Source organism: Mixophyes fleayi, chromosome 4, assembly GCF_038048845.1.
Source record: "Mixophyes fleayi isolate aMixFle1 chromosome 4, aMixFle1.hap1, whole genome shotgun sequence".
Lineage (NCBI taxonomy): Eukaryota > Metazoa > Chordata > Amphibia > Anura > Limnodynastidae > Mixophyes > Mixophyes fleayi.
The window spans coordinates 96,916,355-96,937,742 of record NC_134405.1 but is presented as its reverse complement, the minus strand read 5'-3'; positions in this window follow the sequence as shown (position 1 = coordinate 96,937,742).

Genomic DNA, 21,388 nt, shown 5'->3' with positions numbered 1-21,388 from the left:
CATTGAGGCTATATTATATGTTGCTATTATTCACAACTCTTGTTTAACATTTGTATTTGGACTACTGAAATAAAGTAAATTCCCAATGGATCTTTAAAGGGATAAATAACAGATATACGGGTGTTTATGCTGAGTAACATTTTACATGTGACTTTTGCATTTGTAGTTATAACTAGAGATGGGCGGGTCCGGTTCTCCGAGAACCGAACCCACCCGAACTTTGGGTATCCGAGTACCGAGCTGAGCAGCTCGGTACTCTCCCGCCCATTCCGAATCCAAATCGAGGCCGAACGTCATTGTGACGTCGTCGGATCTCGGGACTCGGTTCTCGCGATACTTCAACTTTATAAATACACGCCTCCACAGCAATCCATCGCCATTTGACAGAGGGAGAGAGCAGGGTGTAGTCATAGGCTAATTAGAGCAGGGACAGAGAATACAATATTGTTCTTGCAATTGCTCTAACCAAAATCGCTAGTGCAGAGAGGAGGATAGAGGTTTATTATTTTTTCTTCATATTTGGCACTCCCCAGCGCTTTTGGGGTGTCCCCCATAATTGTGCATTAATATTTCTGGCTGTCAAAAATCATATCTGTCAGCAGTATCTACTAAATAATTTGTAGCACACCTCAGTGCTTTTGGGGTGTCCTCCCTAATTGTGCATTAATATTTCTGGCTGTCAAAAGTCATATCTGTCAGCAGTATCTACTAAATAATTTGTAGCACTCCTCAGTGCTTTTGGGGTGTCCTCCCTAATTGTACATTAATATTTCTGGCTGTCAAAAGTCATATCTGTCAGCAGTATCTACTAAATAATTTGTAGCACACCTCAGTGCTTTTGGGGTGTCCTCCCTAATTGTGCATTAATATTTCTGGCTGTCAAAAGTCATAACTGTCAGCAGAATCTACTAAATAATTTTTAGCACTCCTCAGTGTTTTTGGGGTGTCCTCCCTAATTGTGCATTAATATTTCTGGCTGTCAAAAGTCATATCTGTCAGCAGTATCTACTAAATAATTTGTAGCACTCCTCAGTGCTTTTGGGGTGTCCTCCCTAATTGTGCATTAATATTTCTGGCTGTCAAAAGTCATATCTGTCAGCAGTATCTACTAAATAATTTGTAGCACACCTCAGTGCTTTTGGGGTGTCCTCCCTAATTGTGCATTAATATTTCTGGCTGTCAAAAGTCATAACTGTCAGCAGAATCTACTAAATAATTTTTAGCACTCCTCAGTGTTTTTGGGGTGTCCTCCCTAATTGTGCATTAATATTTCTGGCTGTCAAAAGTCATATCTGTCAGCAGTATCTACTAAATAATTTGTAGCACACCTCAGTGCTTTTGGGGTGTCCTCCCTAATTGTGCATTAATATTTCTGGCTGTCAAAAGTCATAACTGTCAGCAGAATCTACTAAATAATTTTTAGCACTCCTCAGTGTTTTTGGGGTGTCCTCCCTAATTGTGCATTAATATTTCTGGCTGTCAAAAGTCATATCTGTCAGCAGTATCTACTAAATAATTTTTAGCACTCCTCAGTGTTTTTGGGGTGTCCTCCCTAATTGTGCATTAATATTTCTGGCTGTCAAAAGTCATATCTGTCAGCAGTATCTACTAAATAATTTTTAGCACTCCTCAGTGTTTTTGGGGTGTCCTCCCTAATTGTGCATTAATATTTCTGGCTGTCAAAAGTCATTACTGTCAGCAGTATCTACTAAATAATTTTTAGCACTCCTCAGTGCTTTTGGGGTGTCCTCCCTAATTGTGCATTAATATTTCTGGCTGTCAAAAGTCATATCTGTCAGCAGTATCTACTAAATAATTTGTAGCACACCTCAGTGCTTTTGGGGTGTCCTCCCTAATTGTGCATTAATATTTCTGGCTGTCAAAAGTCATAACTGTCAGCAGAATCTACTAAATAATTTTTAGCACTCCTCAGTGTTTTTGGGGTGTCCTCCCTAATTGTGCATTAATATTTCTGGCTGTCAAAAGTCATATCTGTCAGCAGTATCTACTAAATAATTTTTAGCACTCCTCAGTGTTTTTGGGATGTCCTCCCTAATTGTGCATTAATATTTCTGGCTGTCAAAAGTCATATCTGTCAGCAGTATCTACTAAATAATTTTTAGCACTCCTCAGTGTTTTTGGGGTGTCCTCCCTAATTGTGCATTAATATTTCTGGCTGTCAAAAGTCATTTCTGTCAGCAGTATCTACTAAATAATTTTTAGCACTCCTCAGTGCTTTTGGGGTGTCCTCCCTAATTGTGCATTAATATTTCTGGCTGTCAAAAGTCATAACTGTCAGCAGAATCTACTAAATAATTTTTAGCACTCCCCAGTGGTTTGCGCTCAGAATGGATTCAAAGCAGTCCACATATGATCTGAATGAGCAACCAGGTTCTGTCACCAGTCCTGATGTTAGTGTTCCCAGTACGTCATCTGGCCAAGGCGATGTCAAACAACAGAGTGTTTTCAAATTAGTGCAAAAAACAAAAACCAAAAAAAAATTTACTGTATTGAAGCGAAAAAGAAGTGTAACTGAGCAAAAGTTAAGTGACGATAAAAAAAAAATTGCAAGCATGCCATTCTACACACGCAGTGGCAAAGAGAGAATGAGGCCTTCACCTTTGGCTATTAGTGGCAGATCCCAAAAAGTTACCCAGCCTACAATTGGTGCACAACTACTGTTACGCGTCAAAGCCGAGCTGCAAGATAACAGTGAGGCATTACAGGAGAATATTTGCTCTGATTCACAAATGACAACAATCCCTGTGGAGAGTCCATCCAACAGTGGGATGTCTAATCGTGACCATTCTGTTAGTCTACCCATAAAGAAGGGCCCTTTCAGCAGTTCTGCTGATGTGTGCCTGAACAGCCCGAGTGTAGCCGGTGATACACCAAGTGAGGATGACACTTTGTCTTTAGAAAAGGATGTGGGGGAGATTTGGGTATCCGACGATGAGGATGCGGTTGATTGTGTAAGTCCTGCAGCAGTGTGGCACCAGTGGGAGCAGTTCTGGCATGTGAGGTTCTGGCACCAATATGCACTTTCCAAACACAAGCAGGGATGACGCAGGGGGCAGACCACAACAGTTTGACATCTGGGCTGGTTTGAAGGATTTGTCCAAAAAATGTGTGACCTTGACCATAATTCCAACCAATCCTACTATTAACATGCAAAGGATGGTGGAGGGCCTATCAGGGATTAAACTATATTTTTCATAATTTTCACTAATAATGTTTGGGTGTAATATACACCCAAAGACGACTGCTCAATTGCTAAGAGTCATTGATGGAGAGGAAGACAAGCAGGCTTGTCTGTAGAATTTGCAGGCAAATTGTGCTGCGTTATATAGGTAACACCCAAAGAGAAGAGCTCCATTGCTCCATTGCTAATTGTAATTGCTGAAATAGAAATAATAGGGCTGACAGTCTTGGTCTAAATCTGCAGTTACATTTTATTGTACCATATCTCAGTGCGAAACTGGAGAGGTGGCAGGGTTTAGTGATAATCTTCCTCCAACAATACTAATTCATCCCAATATCCCAATATCATAGAAGTCTGTGTAGTATGATGTAATTGCTGATAATGGCCTTCCAAAGGGAATGACTAGTTGATTTTTAGGGCAGAGCTGTCATGGTTTTTGGGCAATTCTTTTACAGCACAGCAAATATCAAAATGTTTAGCGGACTCATCTGCATCACCACTGGGTGTCTTGGGAAAGCAATTTCTTTTACTACAAGCAGTTGCCAGAGAAACTGAAGGAGAAGACGTCCCAACAAGATGTTGATAAGTCTGGGATCCTTGCAAAGAAAATTAAGTATTTCATCTACAATTAAAATATAGTTAGCACATTTACTTTGTTTTATTGCACACTATAATTTTATGTAGCACCTTTTCAAAATCTATTATTAAGGCAATCACTTGACTCAAGCTAACCGTGTCTGCACTTTCTTCACAGGTAACTACTTCGCTGGACTAAAGTATATTCCCCTCAAATGCTAGTCTTCTTGCAGCTGCTGTATTCTCCTACATGCTGTTGCAGAAACCACAAATTGACCCTAAATGTTTATGGACACAAACAGCATCTCCTGCATGTCATTTTTCAAAAGTTCTGTAACACCAAGTTGACAGTGTGTGCAAAACAGGAAATGTGATGGAATTCAGCCCCGCTGTAATGCTGGACCAATATTGGGGTCGTAATCAGAAATGACATATCCTCAGGAGACTCCAAGCAGGATTAGCCATCTTTCAATGACATCCCTTAGTTTTTGGAACAGTTTGTCAGCTGTATGCCTCTTAGTGAAGCTGCTGATACACAGAGTAGCCTACTTCTCAAAAATGTGATGTACCTGGGTACATGCTGCTGCTGTCCATGCTGGGGAAGGCGAATGACCAACCCAGTGGGCTTTCACAGTCATATAATCTTTTGTTTGCCCAGTTACGCTTGTACACATATCTGTGGTTAAGTGTACAGTGGGTAGAATACCATTTTGTCACCCAATAATGACATTTTTAGGAACTTTCCGGTACAGGAGAGAATTAGCTTTTCTAGTAAAATGGTATAGTGATGACATTTGCTAACAGGGACATAACACCTCAATTAAATGTCTTAAACCAACTGTATTAATAGTGGACATTGGACGCAGATCTAACACTAGCATAGTACCCAGGGCGTCTGTGATCCGCTTTGCGACTGGGTGACAGGTTTCATTCTTGCTTCCTCTTGCAGAGGATTGTTTAACTGCCAATTGTTGGGGGGGAAGACTGCAGGTGCTGGGATGTAGAGGAGAGAAGGGAGGTAGATTATGCTGGAATGCTTGTTGTTATTTTTTTTTTAACCGAAGTTTCTGATTTTCCCAACAGTTTTCCAATAACTCGCTGAAAAATGACGAAACATGGATGAGGATCCCAGATGGTTAAGGTCCCTACCTCTACTGAGTGTGGCTTTAAAAATGCTACAAATGGATAGACAACTCTTGCCAGGATTCGTGTAAAAATAATTCCACACTTAAGAGGTGGATTTTTGGTCTTATGCCCAGGCATGACAATGGCCTTTTTGTTATCACTGGCAAGAACTGAAACAATTTTTCTTTTCAAGTGTATGAAAATCATATTGTGACATAGGAGGTGTTCAAAATTGAATAAAAAATGACTGGAAATTAGTGTTACTGAGGTTAATAATAATGTATCTACAAAATAATACCTAAATTATGTTATTTTAGCACCAATAAATGTAATTTTTATAACAAATTGTAAAACAAAACCAAACAAAACCAAAACCAAAACCAAAACACGCAATGGCGGTTTTGCAAAACCAAAACCAAAACCAAAACACAACGGTAATCCAGATCCAAAACCGAATCCAAAACCAAAACACGGGGGTCAGTGACCATCTCTAGTTATAACATACATACAGTCCTCTGGACTTGGATAGAGCTGTTTTAGAGCCTTTCAGTGATTTCTAAATACTTTTATTAGGATAAGATGAGAATAGACTGTAAACTAAACAAACAACTACTGTGTTCTATGCTTGTGTTTTGTAGTATGTGCTATTACTATTAAATATATTTATATAGCACCAGCATATTCCATAACACTTTACAATTGGGAACAAGCACAGTAACAAAACAAGAGGGGTATTACAGACAGACAGACAGGCAGGGAAGTAAAAGTGCCATGCCCATATGCTTACAATCTATAGGATAATAGAAGCTTGATACATAAGGTTAAGTGCTACATATTGCATACTGGTGCAGCTAGATTGCAAGAGTAAAAAGTGCTTAGTGGGCTGTAGGATGCAGTCCCACAGCAATGTTAGTCAGGGGATCAGGCAGTTGTTGAGAATAGGAAGAACACATGTCAGTCTTGTGTGAACATTAAAGTAATTAGATAAAATAGCATAGAGAGGTTAAGAGGGTGGTTGAGGAATTTGAAAAGCTTGCCTGAAGACATGGAGTTCCAGAGACTGCTTGAAGGTTGGGAGTTTAGAGGAAAGCGTTTTTGTGCAAGGAAGGGTATTCCACATAGTGTGTGCAGCCCAAGAGAGGTCTTGTAACTGAGAATGGGGCAGGTAATGAGTTTGGAAGAGGGATGCAGATTGTGCGCCAAATGGAGGTGGTGAATTGGGAGATATTTTGAGACAAGGAAGAGATGTATGTTGATGCAGTTTTGCTGATAGTCTTGTATGTTGAAGAACACAGCGGAGCAGCAGTGGAAGAACGTTTTACAATGAAAATAACTGTATGCAAAATAGATTTTAGGGGGGAGAGTCTGGTTTAGAGGAGACCAGTAAGGAGGATATTGCAATAGTCAATGCAGGAGATGATGAGTGCATGAATTACCATTTTGCAGTGTCTTGTGTAAGATATGTCCATATTCTGGAAATGTTTCTTAGTTGTATGTAACTGGATTTAGATACAGATTGTATGTTGGTAATAAAGGATCATTCTGAGTCAAGGATTACACCTAGGCAGCAATCTTGGGGGATAGGGTTTATTGTAATTTTGTCAAAAGAAATAGAGATGTAAGGTAAGTTACTTGTGTTGGCTGGTGGGAATATTATTAGCTCTGTTTTTGAAAGATTGAGTTCGAGGTGGCGAGAGGACATCCAAGATGAAACAGCAAAAAGACATTTAGTAATGTGGGCCAATACAGATTTCTAGAGAACTAGAGAGGATAGATAAATTTGGGTATGATCCACATAGAGAGCATCGTGCAGTTGTTCTCAACAGCATGTAACTCGGCTCTGCATACTTCCAGACTCAGCCAGGAACGGATCTCAAGATGTGTGGTGTTGACTATGGGTGTAGGTTCACTCTGCTGTACTAGACCAGACACTGCAGAATACGTACAATACGTATGTGGAATATGAAACAAACTAACCTCAAAAGAATGCACAGAAAAAAATATATTAATCAATTAATGTTACCTGTCAATAATATAGTCATTTATGATTAGAAATGGATATTGTATAAAAAAAAGTTTTTTATATAATTTTTTTTTTTTGCTGAAAAACGGAAAAAAACGGTTAGTCTGTCCTTAATGTCTACTGTGCATAAAATACATCTTTACAGCTGCTCCTGATTGCAGACACGTTATAGCATTCATACGATACGGACTTAGATTAGCCCCTCAGCTGGTGCAAGAGATACGGCAGATAAAAGAAACTTTCACACACGCAGAGCTCCATTCCGACGTGACTGCATTCGCTTGAGTTTGGCACGCCCACATTGTGTATCGAGCACGGGCACACGTCCTTTCCCCGCCCCATTCACTCCTCAATATCGTAGACCATTGTAAATGTCATTTGCGTTGGCATACGAAGCAGACTTGCTTTCATTGACAGCCAAGTGTCCTCGTTCTTCGAATGCACAGAAGGGAATTGCGAACGATACGCACAAAAAGAGAGATATGTTCCTTAATGACTCAGGCCCAGAGATGGTACTGAAATCCAAAAGAGCTTATTGGTTTTCCAAGAGAAGTTGTGTAGATTGAGAAGAGTAGAGAGCCTAGAACTAGGCCTTAGAGGTTCTCCAACTTATAAAGGAAGCAGAAAGGAGGTGGATCCAGAGAAACAAACACTGAAGGAGCGATTAGATAGGTAGGATGAGAACCAGGATAGAACAGTGTCCTAAAGATCTAGAGTTTGGAGCATTTGTGTGAGAAGAAAGTGGTCAACAGTATGAAATGCAGCAGAGAGACCTAGGGCAATCAGAAGCGGGTAACACCCTTTAGAATTAGCAGTATATTAAAAACAGTGTATCAATATAGGTTTCATTTGAAACATTTTATGGTGGAATTATGTTGTCAAGGCAGAAGCAAAGCTATGGCCTTCTCATTTAATAGATAGGCTTGTTACCCCCTGACCTTAAGAAAAGGAAAGTGACAATGCATGTCATTGATCCCCTTGTATACAGTTGCAGTAAATAGAGTAGTCAGCATCCAAAAGATTGTGTAAGTGGGTATGGAGTCATTTGTGTCATTATAGCCCAGGGTGGAGGCTATGCTCACTCTATCCAATCCAGGACAATAGCTATAACTGTACCTATTGATTGCTGTTCTGCTCTCAGACACTGCAGTAGCAACCCAAGTACCGTCATCGTGATTTCTGACACACTATAGCTCTAAAACTGTACAATATTACAGTAATACTGCACATATGGATATATGCACCACAATAACAAGAAAGGACTTTACCTGTGTCCGTACACTATGGATGCACCTCTTCCTATCAGAAGTCTTGGTCATTCATGTCCTACTGCTTGTGATTGTAGTGGTGCAGCCTAGATATCACCCAGGTTTAGGCAAACACACAACAATGCAAACACCACTTGTCCTGGAAGAGACAGCACTCAGTTCTGGCACAGCAGGAGCGGTAACCCCCAACTAGAATTACAGTCTGCCTTCAGTCCCCGTTTATCCCACGTCTCTCTGATTCTACTCTCCTTTCCAATAACAGTTCAGGCTAATGGGAACCATAATACTTAGCCAGTTTTTACTTTAACCACTGTTGACTGAACTTCAACATTGAACTCGTTAGTCTCTCCTGGAATGCACTTAACTTTCCCCATTTCCCACGCTCCGGCCCTCTGTGAGTAGGTGGGTTAATGCCCCTGCTCTCTGTTCCAGTAGAGTGTGTAATTTGCAGGGGACTGGCCAGCAGATTATGGGTACTGCTTGTCTCCCACTCAACCCTTGCTGGGAACTGCCCCTACAAGTCTGGAATTAAATCTCCAAGGCAATGGAGAGCTCACACAGGGAACAATGCTGTGTTAACCTTGTTAGCTGGGGAGGGCTGGCTCAGCGTCGGACTGGCCCACCGTGGTACCGGTTAAATCCCTGGTGGTCCCCACTGCCTGAGAGTCCCTCACCTACCCTATGGGGCTGGGGCCCAGACTGTGCACAGCTTCCTGAACCCTGAATAATAACCGCAATGGCGCAGCAGTGTGATTCAATAGGTCACATGTGTGTCAGCTGACAGGAGCAGGGTAGGAGAGAAGAGAAGAAACTAATAGATCATAGTTGCCTACTTTCACGAATTTCTGGGACTCCTCCCGGACTCCCGGGACAGCAGAGCAACCTCCCGGGTCCTAATCGCCTCATTGTAGTAAAGTGGTGGGCGGTGGGGCTTAGGCGAATCGCACGTCATTGTGGCCCCACCCCCTTCTGTGATTGGTCTGAAAATGAGAATTCTGTTTAGGGGGTGGGGCCAAATGACGCGATCTGTCGGGCGCCGCTCCAACACGCCCACCTCCCCCTGATCTCCCGAAGCAGTGCTTGTCAATGTTGGCAAGTATGTAATAGGTAAGTAAACTATCTCAGTGATTAGAGAGACCTTGGAGGCTGGCAGTGTAGTGAGAACTGTGAGGGAGGGGGACTATAACTGAACTTGAATTGCAAATCACTGTTGGTAGTATAGGGGCAGTGAGACAGGTGGATGCCATCAAATGTGTACTTTACTAGATGAGAATAAAACAGGATTGTTTTGTAGTGCAACCTATACTATTGTATTCTACTAATAATGATGAATTAAGCTGTCACAAATTAATGATAAATGCTGTATACAGGCAATCAGAGGCTGTGCTAATGGGGTGTGTGGGAATAGTACCATCCAAAGTGATAGTTTAATAGAAGCAGGTTAGTTTGTTAGAGGGAACAGCTGACTTACTGAACTGCATTAATTATCTGTGAAAATAATGTGATGTTACCTATTTTAAGCTATATTTTGGGAAGCTCAGCAGAAAATATATTATTCCAGTCGCCCCAAAAAGACTATCATTATAAGTATTTTGGGATGGCAATTGCTAGTGCTTACATTCTGCGGTGTGCCATCAATCGTGTGCCCATCTTGTGAGTGATTTATTTTCAAGGACACTACTTCTATACAGTGTTTGTATTAGGATAGATACATGTGAATTATTGCATGTCTAAAAGTGTTATATACACTGTATATAATATTAGTGTTGTTTTTAAGTCATAACATTGTGAAATAGCTTATGTTATGCTTATAATAGTGCAAATCAACGTACATTTGAGGGTTCCATTTTTAATAATTTGCTCTGTAGTAGTTGAACTACTGACACAGTAACTAAAAGCAACAGTCTAATCTTTTTAAATCTCCCTGAAAATTCTGTACCCCCCCTACCCCTTTGGAGTTTCGTGGCCCCCTCCCTTTATATTGCTTTCTGTACCTCTTTATACGAAAAACCTTTAATAAAGACTATTGTTGTAAAACAAACAAAAATTCTCCCTGAAAGATTGTGAAAGATTATTCCTATTTTAATATCAACCGAGCACAGTTGTGTTAGATGTAGTTTTTGTGTGTATGTGTTGTACATATGGAGTGCCCAGTATCATTTGCCTTGTTTTAAAGTGTGGAGGGAAGGAGGACTCTCTATGTAATATGGCTGGGGGCTCTTTGCCTATTAGTATAGTGTGAGGGCTAGTCCTTAGACAGTATGGGATATTAATTTATTGGTGGGGTGATGGTGGGGGTAATTTAATTTAATAGGGTGGTACCTATTAATTTAATTGTGGTGATGGGACTATTTAATGCTGGGGTAGTTTTGGGGGCTGATAATTGATTTTTGGCCTGATTTTACTGAGAAAGAAGGCTATTTATTAAATATGTTCAGGGCTGCTTGGGGGTGGCTTTATTTATTAGATGTGAACATTTATTGTTTAATGTCAGGCAGGTTGGGGGAAATAGGTCTATTTATTAAATGTGAATGCTATTCATTTAATTTAATGTTGGGGCTGTTTGCAGGTAGGCAGGCCTATTTATTAAACTTGGGTGCTATTGATTTAACATTGGGGCTGGTTTGGGGGAGGGAGGCTTAATGGGTTCACTCATACTAGGCTTTCCATACTTTATGTACCTATCCCTTTTTCCCCAACATTCCAGGATCCAGACTAGCAGCAACTGAGTTTAAGAGACTCGCAGCAGCAGGAAGTAAAAGCAGCAAGAACATTTAGGAGAGAGCAGGACAGTCTGCTAACTGTCCTGATTCCAATGGGGCAGTCTCCATTTGGGGTGACTGTTCTGGTCAGTAAGGACTTTATCCTCACGGCAAGGACAGTTGGGAGGTACCGTATTTCCCCATGTATAAGGCGATCCCATGTATAAGACGCACCTTATTTTTGGCTCCGAAATTTTGAAAAAAAATATATTACGGTAGCTGTCAAAAAAGGCAGGGAGAGTGTAATGGCCGGCTGCTTTGATAGTGATCAGAGCAACCGGGCAGCACACTCTCCCTCCTGGATCCCCGCTGACACTCTGCCTGCTGGCTACTGCATCCCCGCTGACACGCTGCCTGTCTCCGCCTGCTGGATCCCCGCTGACACTCTGCCTGCTGGCTACTGCATCCCCGCTGACACACTGCCTGTCTCCGCCTGCTGGATCCCCGCTGACACTCTGCCTGCTGGCTACTGCATCCCCGCTGACACGCTGCCTGTCTCCGCCTGCTGGATCCCCGCTGACACTCTGCCTGCTGGCTACTGCATCCCCGCTGACACGCTGCCTGTCTCCGCCTGCTGGATCCCCGCTGACACGCTGCCTGTCTCCTTCACTACTCAGTCCGCTACTGGATTGATTACTTCCCCCAGTTTAATCTCAAAATTGAAAAATCCAGCCTTCAGTCATCAGAAGACCCTTGAATTCATATTGACTGGGAATCACATATACAAAAGAATATACACATTACATACATTACGTTATAGTTATATACACCAGTGATTAAAAACCCTTTCCAGGGGTATTAAAATAATCAAACAGTAAAATTACATTTATACACCATGAAGCTCGTGTCTTCAGATACTGATAAGAGGGCGTCCTGGGCAGACTGAACCTTAATTTGAGAGTGCCTAGTACCATCTCCACTCGTATACAGGAAAAATAAATGGACATGAACAGCAAGTTAAATCAATAACAGTCCATGAGAACTCCACCACATGGGATATCACAGCTGGGTTGGTGGAACAAACTCCTTATCACATCAGTGTTTCTATTTTTTCTTTCTAATTGTAAATGTCAAGGATAAATACAAGCACTGCAATTCCAGGCAAAAATAGTTTCAATCTTCTGTTGATGTTAGTAAAAGCTAATTTATATACCTAACCTAGACATCTAGTCAACTAGACAACTTTGACAGGAAACAAAATATCTTTATCCTACAAGTAGAATAGTAATTTGCTATTGCAGAAATAATTAGATAGAAACTGTTGAATCCAGTAATTATGAAATTGCTAAGTATGTGTACAAATAATTATAGGTGTCAAACAAACATCCTGGATTTTAGTGAAAAAACAAAGTAAAATATAAAAAGAAACAATAATTTAGCCAAAATAAAATGTATTTGTTAAAAGCTATAAAGTGTCATTTGAGGTGTCCTTTTTACCTCCAGGTTACTGAATATATTTATATAAGATCTTTCAACACAAAGAAACCTTTTTTAAAGTACCCTTATTTTTTCTTACATTCTATAGGCACACAATATTCAGCAGATATATTTTAATGGCATTTAATTCCTAGAAAACATCAATAGCCATAAAAGTGAGTGTGGAAAATTGAGAAACTGCCACATCTGAGTAAAGGGTTAACCTCCTGGGAGTAAGGAGGAAGTCCCATCCATTCCTCAGAGGAGAGGAGTTTGGGCTTAATCCAGTCTAGGCTTGGCTGGTGTCTGGGAGGGGGGAGACTCACACTTCTCCACTGAAGGAGCTAAATGCTGAACCTTCTGCATAGCATTGTTTTGCTTCTCACCTATATTGATGTGTTATCATCATCATCACCATTTATTTATATAGCGCCACTAATTCTGCAGCTCTGTGCAGAGAACTCACTCACATCAGTCCCTGCCCCATTGGGGCTTACAGTCTAAATTCCCTAACACACGCACGAGACACACAGACAGACACACACAGACTAGGGTCAATTTTGTTAGCAGCCAATTAACCTACCAGTATGTTTTTGGAGTGTGGGAGGAAACCGGAGCACCCGGAGGAAACCCACGCAAACACGGGGAGAACATACAAACTCCTCACAGATAAGGCCATGGTCGGGAATTGAACTCATGACCCCAGTGCTGTAAGGCAGAAGTGCGTGCTATGCTGTGGATCCTCAAAATAAAGCTCATGTTTCACACCGACTCAACACTTTGGCTAGTGACTTGTTTTTAACCCATTACAAGTTGCTGGGACGAAGTCAGGTGCTGCTTGAAGACTTGGGAGCCAGCATGGAGTCAGTGAGGCGCAAGTACTTGGCATATATTAAGGAACTGCAAGAACACAAAGGGCAACAGCAGATCCAGCAGGTCAAAATGGAGCAGATGGAAAATACAATAAAAAATCTACTTACTGTTAGGAGCCGCAGCGGCCACGGGCACCGCCGCGACTCAGCTCTGGCCCCGCCTGGCCTCCCGGTCGTCAAGGAGACGGCCGGGATGTCACTTCCTGCAGCTGGTCCGACCGTTGGTATACGTCGTATATATCTACAGCACGCCCCGGCAAATAGTACAGCCGGGAGTCTTCCCTAGCCTGTCGGCTGATTAATATGGCAATTAGTTGTATTAACCCTGGCATGTGTATGATTACAGGGCTGAGCCCTGATTGGTGTGTCTGAGTATTTAAGGCAGGGAGGCTTAACCTCCCTGCCAGTTATAGCGCTTCTGACCCAGTTTGCTGACCTGCTATCTGTTGTTGAATCCTGTTCTGTGGATACTCTGCCTGTCGGATTTTCTGTGTATGACTCCTGCCTGGACTTTGGACTCTGCCTGTTTGCCCGTGACCCTGGCCATTTGGCCTGTACCTTGGACTCCGCTACTTTGCCTGTGACCCTGACCTTTGGCGTGTTTATTGACTACTCTGCTTGCCTGTGACCCTTGTCCTTGGCTACCGTCTGACTATCCGCTGCCTTCTGTCCCGCCTCCTGGCCTGCTGCTATGGGCCTGTATTACCAACTCACACTACGCCTGGAGTTAAGTCCTTGGGGGCATCTGAGTACCGGTGAGCATATAAAGCTCTAAGGGTAAGGTGGCTGCTATAGGTGAAGAGATGTTGGAGATGTATGCTGTACCAAAGTGTCCTTGATCTGCTCCGACAAACCTATCTAAGCGAAACTGACTGCGCAAAGCAGAATCATTCCATTCGCTGTCAGTAGACCAACGCCTAAATTCAGCACAGTATTCCACAGTAGATCGCTGACCTTGCTTCAAGGCCCTAGGGTGAGCCTCGACTGAGGCCACCTGATCTGGATCATCGTAAAGCAGACCCAAAGCATTAAAGACTGCATTAACAGACTGTAATGAAGGACTTGCAGGGGCCAGACTGAACACCCAGGACTGGAAGTCACCTTGGAGAAGGGATATTATAATATCGACCCTTTGCTGCTCTGAACTGAAGAACGGGGTCTTAGCCGAAAATCCCTGGATCTATCCCTGACGAAGCCGTTTTTCGGCGAAACGCGTAGGTAATGGATACCAACGATTGCACTGAAAAACGGAACTTCCCTCCCGCTGGGCTCGCATGTGCGAGGAAGACGAAGCTGCTGCGTCCATCACCCCGGACTACAGAGTCATCTAGACACGAAGTAACCACTGAGGATCGGGACCTTTGAAAAAGATCAACTACAGGGTAAGCGATCCCTTGGGTTCATATCATCAAGTGACTAGTGTGTCTCCATAACATCAGACTGAAATTTGACATCAGAAACCCTCAATATTGGATATAGCCCTGAATACCAGAGTGACTATTATACCAGAGGCTATCTCTTAGTCATATCAGCAAAAGAAACGGGGCACCTACTCCAACATCCTGTCCCTGACCAGTTTTCACTTATGGAAATAAGTTCCACGCTGCTTGGTTTGGCGCTATATACAAACAACCACTGATTGCACCAAAGTGGCTTGCCAAGTATTATGCCAACCTATTTATCCCTGTAGGACTGGATATATATGGATATATGTGTCATATTGTTATCGCTATAGATCTTATAGCAGCAGAAACGGGACTTTGTACATCGGGACACCGAATGAATCATCTTGCCATTTACCAATAATTGCTTGAGATGTAGTTACAAGCAGCCTGCTTTTAGACTGTATACACAATATACCACGAACTGCATCCTACAGTGGCTAACAATGTAATATGCCTATATGCTCGTCCTTGCAGGACTTGTTGTTTATGTATATATGTGTTATGATATCTTGATTTTATATCAGTGCACTGATCATATATGCTGTATAAATATACACCGTGTTGAGAATTAATTTGTGCCTACATTGTATACCACTTTGGCGCCTTTGAGAAAACTCTGTTTTTAGCCGAAAATAGAGCTTACAACTTTCTTTAAAGTTGTGGAATAAAGCTCTCTCTCCAGAGAAATAGTCTGGCAGATTCAACTTAGGTTCTACAGCAGGTGCCAGGGGAACTTGCTTGGCTTGCAAAGTCCTAGAGGCTTCCTCGTGTGCAGATAAACGATGCAATAGTACGCGCACGGCTTTCAGCATTGCTGGGACACGGCGCTGACTAAGAATGGCGTCCCGGGCCACAGGAAGCAGAAGTGATGTCCCGGCCATTGTCATGACAACAGCCGGGACGCAGAGAGGAACGAACGGCGGCTCCCAGCTCCGAACACTCTTGAGCAAAAATACTTCTTAAAGGTCCTGTGGCTGAGTTTCCAGATGTGTTCTTGTTTACATCAGGTCAAACTAATTTTGGTTCAGCATGACATTGCATTGTGACTCAACCCAGTATGGTGGTCCTTCAGAGGCCATACAGATTCCCTAGGGGAAATCGTGAAAACAAAGTATGTGATATGCTACACTTAAGTGTCATAGGCTCCACTACTGACTGGTGTAGCCCTAAGGCCTTCCGTTATTACCAAGGTAATAATGGTGAAATACACAATGTTGTTGTCACTGATCATGCTGCCTTAAGGTGGCTCCATTCTATGACAGACTCCAGTGCTCGCCTCACATGGTAGTACCTTACGCTCTTTTGAGGTGCACCACTGGCAAGGACACTTGCACATTAAAGCAGACTTTTTGTCCCGAACACTGACTGAGTGACTGAGTGCTGGGCTTCTCTTGTAGAATAACTCCACCCTTTCAAGCACCTGCTATGGCCTATAAATTGATTTGAGCAGCTTCCACTTCTGTATTTGTCTGAGAGGCATGTTGGTGTCAGTAGCGGAGAGGGGATACTGGCACTGAATTGCTGTTTGGAGGCTTCTGGGGTACCTCTTTGGTAAGTTAGCTCTTAATTTAAAAACACAAATGTATGGATCAAATATATGGGACTCTCACTGTTTAGAGTTAGGACCACCCTATTAGCAAAAGCGCCTTGGTGTGGCGGGTGGCTTCAACATACATTTGCAAATGTGTGCAACTAAGACTTTTGCATTTTTATCTACAGTAGAAATGGCAGGTCTTTTGTTGGCTATAGCAGTGTGCTGGGGGGAAATATTTTGCGTGTTTGTTCCTTGTAGAATAACCCCACCCTTTCAAGCACCTGCTATGGCCTATAAATTGATTTGAGCAGCTTCCACTTCTGTACTTCTCTTAGGGTAGTCAGGGACCACTCTTTAACGGGGGAGATTTGTGGCTGGGTGAGAAAATGCAATATCTGAAGAAAGGGTGAACCTCCTGAGAGTCAGAAGGATGTCCCCCCCACTCATCAGAGGGCAGAAATTTTGGCCTATTTAAGGGCTCATATTCAGTCTAGACTTGGCTAGTGGCTGGGGAGGATGCAAGTCTCAAGCCTCTCCACTGAAGGAGCCTATATATGCTGAAGTTTCTGCATTGCTTTGGTTTGCTGTTCACCTGTATCCCTGTGTTATGCTGTGGATCCTCACAATAAAGCTCCTGTTTGACCCCAACTCAAGATTATGGCTGGCGGCTTGTTATTTAACCCACTACAGTTTATTTTAATCCATTGATTTGAAAGCAGTTTTGGGGCAATTTATAAAAAAAAATCTTTAATTTATTTGTAAAAATAATGGGCAACTAAATATATTATTATTGTTTATTTATGTAGCGCCACTATGTTACACAATGCTGCACAGAGAATATTTGTCATTCACATCAGTGCCTGTCCCATTGAAAATCAGTCTAAATTTCATCACAAAAATATATAGGAAATATATATAAAAGTGAGCGCTCCACTAAGTAAGGTAGCTTTCAATGTGAACAAAAGGAAAAAAATCACCTTCCCCAACATAAAAGAATAATCAAAAGATAATTCAACTAAATGGGCACTAAACTTCATTACTTTAAATTATATACACTGTAATGGTCCAATACCAAGGAAAGTTCTGAAGATGTGCAACAGATTTTTCTGTTTATGTTATTCGGTCAGAACCTCACACACAAATGCATTTGTTTCCAATAATTAGTGCTCAAATAAAGTGGTAGTGAATATAGCACACTTTCCACTAGTGTGTAATAGAAACAATGACCAACCACCTTTGTATGCAGAATAACTACAATGCAATAAGATGAAAAGCAGAATCTCTTCAGGGTTATCCCCATGTGTGATTGTGCTTACTTGATAACAAAAGAAATCTGGCACATAGATATTATTCAGTAGAAGGTCTTTCCAATACTCCACTGATCCTTCAGCAATCCTCCAGATCTTATTCCAAATGAAAGAAGAGAAGGAGTATATAGTGCATTACCTCACTTTTTATTGATAAGCAAATTTCTTCAAACAAATTAAAAACATCGGCAGACGACCCACTCCCACAGAAAGACAATAGGGTCTACCTGCCTACCAGATAGCCTCAGGTGTAAGTACACAGCAAAAGTCTTTCAAGGCCCAAAAAGTTGCTGGATATGTTAGCTGGAAAGGCAGAGGTCCAAAATTTCTTACAGGAAAACACAAGAAGCCGCCAACACGTTTCAACCCGCAGGTCTTTGTCAAGGCATTGTATTCATTGTGTGTCCTGTCCTCCGTTTGGTAGCATTATGGTAGCCTCACATAAATTCTCAGAGTTCTTAACAGTTTCTCATAATGGGGTTTATATATATATAAAAAATATCAAGCAATCCAGCTTAAAATACTTTTAGATATGTAAAAACATAAAAATGATATAAAACACATATAAGAAGGTTCTGCCTCATTTCTATGTGGCATTTAATATACAAAGTAAAGTCATCCGAACTATTGTTCTTTGCTTTTGTATCCACTCCCACTTTATTTTGAACACTATTTATTGGAAACAAATGTGTTTGTGTGTGTTTTTTTAATAAATATTACACTATGTTTGTTGTATATTTTCTTACATATTCGTGAGGTTCTGACTAATTAAATCATATAGAAGAATCTCTTGGACATATTCAGAACGTTCATTGGTATCGAACCATTACATTCATAGTGTATATAACTTATGATAGATTCCATAGCAGACAAGCACATCCAAGGGACCATTTTAATCAGCAGTTAATTAAACTACCAAATATGTGTTTTGGAAGGAAACCGGAGCACTTGGAGGAAACCCACAAAAACACGGAGCAAACATACAATCTCCACACAGAAAGGGCCATGATTGGGAACCGAACTCATGATCCCAGCCACTGTGCTGCCCAATATACAGGGACATAGCAACGAAGATTTTCACGGGGCAAAATACCAAGGACTAACATAGGGCTTGGAGCTCCTTTTACTTCCGTTTGGTATCTTGTTTTACGACAGTTGTACCAGTGACTGTAGATATACAAAGACTCCCAATCCTATGTTAATTTTTGTCAGTGTTTTAGGGGTTGGCCAACCCCAGTTTCATTATTTATTTTATTATAAACATTTATTTATACATTTTTATATAAATATTATTATTAATATTAACTACCAATTAGTACAATAGCTGTTAGAAAGATAGATAAATTAATTTATTCATCTGAAAAATTTAAATTTTTCATAGTCCTTAACCTAGTTTTATTCAGATTTCATTGACAGCCTAATCTTATTTGATTCAGAGTATTTTTTTAATCTATAGTCACTGCCTCGTTGGTTATGGTCTGTTCTATAAACTCAAACTGTTATATCTCATACTTGTTACTGGACACACTGTACAAAATTCAAAATAAGTAAAGTGAAAAGCTAGATGTTTATCATCAATACAGGTTATTTATTAAAATATTTATGAACATAACACTTAGAGTTCTTTAAATAAACAAACCAATCAATCTGTATTAAATCTATACTAAGGCACTCTATATTAAAGAACATTTGGTAGTTATACTACTAAGACAATCTATTATTTAAAAAAGTTTCACAAGTTTAGAACAGATCTGTCTTTGTCCTAGATGGTTGCTAAGCAGTTAGGATGCTTCTTCCAGCTGCTCTTGTGATCTTGTGATCTGCTCAACCTATCCCTTCAGAAGGGTTTGTTTCTGCAGGAGACTATGATTGGACACAATTGTTTCTAGTGTAGGAATAAGAGAGAGCAGAAGAAGAAGGAAGACGAGAGAACTGGAAGGACGAGAGAACTGCCATTGTCTGCATAACATTCTATATAGAATACATTTGCATTCTAACCAACTAGAAATAGTACTTATGGCTCGGGCCGGTACACAATACCCAGGGGTGGTCCATGACATCATATTGTGCAAATGGGTTAAGATTAGTCAGCTCTTCCTAATGCAATCAGGATCCATACCATTGGGAATCTGACAATATGAATTGCATATTTTTTCAGAATGTTCCAAATGTTTTTGTGAAGTTTCTTGATGCTTTTTTAAATAGATATATGAACACTGAATATATTAAACTGCGCTTGTTGCAAACATGGATACAGCCATTTTGTGGGTTAAACCAATACTTGTGATAATGCATCCTGTCATTCACTAAGTGTTGATATTGAAATATAGTTTCTTTATTTTGACAGTATATTTAACACTGACCACTATTTATGACTAATCTTTGAAATAAAACAGTGTACATGGTAATATCAGGATTTTTTTGTCATGTACTAACCAAAACTAATTATATTTCTTAGGTACAACATACATTTAAATAAGTATGCAAATAAAAGATTATGAATATAGGGCCTGATTCATTAATACATGCAAATGCTGACACATGACGTATTTTGCGTTAAATCGCTCTGCACATGCCCAGAACCGGATCCTTACTACAACCTCTGATTTCAGGTGCGGAACGGGAGGGGAAGGGGCATATTCACATAGCCTATGTACAATAAAGGTGTACCCTGCAGACACGAGCAATTCCAGCTTGAGCGCACACATTCGTAGGCTGCTGCTTTTCATAACTTTGCACCTGCTCAAGGTCAAGTGTAACTGATGAATGATAGTTATGACCAAATACAGCATTCACATCCTCGTCATCTAATTGACTATTCACCTGCACACCAGTTACTGCTCATCTTATTGTACAACACTATATAAGACCAACAGAGGGAGATTACCACAGTGCCATTATAGTGATTCATTATACACCCCTTATTGCCAAATACAAGTGGATGTATATACTGAAGACGTAGGTGATTTCTTTAATAATTCAAAAGCAGGCAAACTTTTATCATGAGCGAATGCTTGAAATTGTTTCACTCTTTAAAATCATTTTCATATATTTGCAATGTAGTAATTTCTCACAGTAGCAATGCTGATGTCTAATGTATAATGTTATATGCGTGTTGTCTAGTTCCTACACGGTTGCATACATTTGCATTGCGGATGTGTGTTTTAAAAGGTTGTGAACATCTTGTGTATTTTTTTTTCTAAAGAAATTGTCATGTTTCATAATTTTCATTTCATGTTTGCATTTTTTTTTGTGGTAATATTCCAGAAAATTTGTGATTAAAATGAGTCGATCCATACTAGTAGTAAGTATGTCTATAATGTATAATGTATAATGTGCAAGGTGACTCCAAAATCTGCAAAATTTGAAGTAATTTTATTTTATTTATTTTTTTATCCCTCTTTGCCACATATAGCCAGGCATGGGCATGGTTGAAGTCCGGATTCTAGTGGACGACAGGCATCATCCCCTTTGAAACTGTTTTTTCACGGCCCAGGGAGCGTATCTTTAGGCCATGTGTCAGCCTCTTTAGGATGTCTAATGCTGAGGTGGTCTGTCACTATTGGCTACCTCCTCCTGTCATCATGGACACCCACACATTGTGCAGAGTGACCTAGGGCCTTACAGTAGTACTGCCGCTGACCAAACTCTTGGCTGTATTGCATGGATCTTTTCAGACCACAGTGGGTGTCTCGGTAGGATTGTCCCAGGCCACCGTCAGTTGTATGCTGTGGCCTTTCCTGATGCACATCCGGTTCTTCATCCATGTGCCATCTGATGAGGAGTCCCTGGTGCCCATAAAGCGGCAGTTTTCCACCATAGCTGGCTTTCCACACGTTATAGGAACAGTAGTATACA